Raw genomic sequence first — 2,916 nt, forward strand, 5'->3', positions numbered from 1 at the left:
TGAGAGTCAGGCTTCAAGCAGCTGGCTGCCCATTGGCTCCGCTGGGCTGTCGAGACCGGCTCTGATTGGTGCAGAGGGAGGGGAGGGGGTTGTTATCAGGCCACCTCCCAAACCTCCTTTCCTTCCCCCCCCCCACTTTCCTCTTTTTTTCCTGGCATTCATCCTACACAGAGAAGCAGGAAAAAAAAGGCAACCAGGCAGGGAGAACTTTCTCTTAGGAGCAAACTGCAGAGATTGAGGTTGCGGGTGGAGGGGGGGAAGAATATGAAAGACCCCCCCAACTTTTTCTGAGGATGAGATAGATGTCCCTGGCCTCAAAGCCCATGCACAGCATTCTCTGCAGACAACCCTGGGAGATAGGCTGCTCTGGAGCCTCAGGGAGAAGGCTGGGAAGAGATCCCGAAAGATTGCACGCTACGAGGAAGAGGGGAAAAACACACAAACATACAGATGGATAGTCCCGGCTGCATTACCGGAAAGAAACACAATTGTTGCATCACTTAGTTTGGGCAGTGAAACATCTGCAAGAAAACAACCAAGCTCAGAGAGCACTAAGGACCCCATAGTCATTGCCCTCCTCCTCCGCTTCCACAAATCCCACTCCCTTCTACTGGTAGCACTGATAATGTTACCTAGTTGGGTCATGAAACTTCTGCAAGAAAACAGCCAAGCTCAGAGACCGCTAAGGACCCCAAAGTCATTGCCCTTTGCCGGAAAACTTGGTCGATAGCTTGGTCTTGTTGCATTTGTCTCTTCTGAACTGTTGCCAAGAAAGGCCTTTAGCAGTTTGCCTAATTGGACCAAGGTTGGTGATAAGACTGAGGAATTTGTGTTGGGAGGAATGTGCTTTAATTTAGTTGGACTACATTGAGAATGAAGTTAATTCTCAGCTGTTTGAATAAAGTTTGTTTGTTTTTACACTGACTGAGTTTCCTACTACCTAGTTAGGCCTGGGTCGCAACACAATGAAGAAATTCTGTTTTTCTCTCTCTCTCTCTCTCTCTCTTCATCCCCCTCCACCCTCACAATCTTTAGGGTTGAGCGAACAAAGGCAACGGCTTCACCATTTCCTGCAACTGGTGGTCCCCCCCACCCGCCACCAATCCAGGCCTTGCCAAGCTTTTAAAAGTTGCTCCACGCAGACGGATGGACTCTTAGCCACTCAAAGGCTGCTTCCAGGCCAGAAAAAAAACAAACAAACAAACCTCCGAAAGAGATCGACGTGGCTTTTACCTATGCTTAAAAGCCTCTCTCGAGCACCCAGGCTACAAAGGAAGTAGCCTTACCTCCATCAGAAAGGTTTCAATTATGCACGAAGGAGGAAGAGAAACGGGCCGGCCGAGGTGGTTTAAGAGCAAAACAGATCCATCTCCAATGGACTTTGGGACAAAGACTTAATGTTCGGCTATGGAAACTCGGCAGCACTTGCCAAACGTCGGCTCGGGTTTTGAGAAAAAAAAAACAAAGATTGCCCAGGATCGAGCAATAACAATAGCCCTTAGACTTCTATACCGCTTCACTAGTGCTTCCCAGCCTTCTCTAAGCGGTTTACAGAGTCAGCCTCTCGCCCCCAACAATCTGGGTCCTGAGAATGATGGAAGGTTGAGTCAACCTTGAGCTGGACAGGATCGAACTCTTGGCTGTGGGCAGAGTTGGCCTGCAATATTGCATTCCAACCACTGGGAAGGAAGGAAATGAAATGAAAAGGAAGGAAGGAAGGAAGGAAGGAAGGAAGGAAGGAAGGAAGGAAGGAAGGAAGGAAGGAAGGAAGCAAGCAATAGCACTTAGACTTCTATACCGCTTCACAGTGCTTTCCAACCTTCTCCAAGAGCCAGCCCCAACAATCTGGGTCCTTGTTTTACTCACCCTGGAAGGATGGGTGGAAGGCCGAGTCAATCTTGAGCCTGGTGAGATTCGAACTGCCAAACTGCTGGCAGTCGGTGGGCCTCTGGTGGCTCAACAGACTAATGCAGTCTGTTATTAACAGCAGCTGCTTGCAATTACTGCAGGTTCAAGCCCCACCAGGCCCAAGGTTGACTCAGCCTTCCATCCTTTATAAGGTAGGTAAAATGAGGACCCAGATTGTTGGGGGGGCAATAAAAAGTTGACTTTGTATATAAATATACAAATAGGATGAAGACTATTGCTTAACACTGTGTAAGCCGCCCTGAGTCTTCGGAGAAGGGCGGGATATAAATGCAAATAAAAAAAACAACAACAGCAGAAGTAGCCTGCACACTAACCACTGCGCCACCACGGCAATACTGGTAGTTCTCGACGTACGGCCACAACTGAGCCTGGAATTTACATTGCCGAGCGAGAAATTTACCAGTTTTTTGTCCCACGGGATCATTTTTTTTTTCTTGCCGCATTTCTTAAGGGAATCGCTGCGATTGTTCTGTTAGCCACATGGTTGTTAAGTGAATCTGGCTGTTACAAGGGCACTGAAAAAAAGTGACTTCTGGCCGTTTTTCACACTTAAGACATCTCCGCAGTCATGCAATCAAAATCCAGAGGCTTGGCAACTGACTCTTTATTTATTATTTGCTAGACATATTTGTAGACTTTTCAGCTAATCTAGCAACTGGCTCGTATTTATGATGGTTGCGATATCCCCGGGTCACGTGATCCCCTTCGGTCGCCTTCTGACGAGCAAAGTTGACGGGGGAGAAGCCGGATTCAACCAACCATGGCGGGAGTGACTTGAACAACTGCAGTGATCCACTTAAACAGCGGTGGCAAGAGAGGTCATTAAAAAAACCACCCTCACTTAACAAATTTCTCGCTTAGCAACAGAAAATTTTGAGCTCGGTTGTCGTAAGTGGAGGATTATCTGCAGTGGTTCGCAAGTTGCAAAGACGTTGACCAGGATGGGTGGGTAGGTGGGCCTCAACCGGCAAGAACAGACAAGTGAAG

Source organism: Ahaetulla prasina, chromosome 15, assembly GCF_028640845.1.
Source record: "Ahaetulla prasina isolate Xishuangbanna chromosome 15, ASM2864084v1, whole genome shotgun sequence".
In the NCBI taxonomy this organism is placed as follows: domain Eukaryota; kingdom Metazoa; phylum Chordata; class Lepidosauria; order Squamata; family Colubridae; genus Ahaetulla; species Ahaetulla prasina.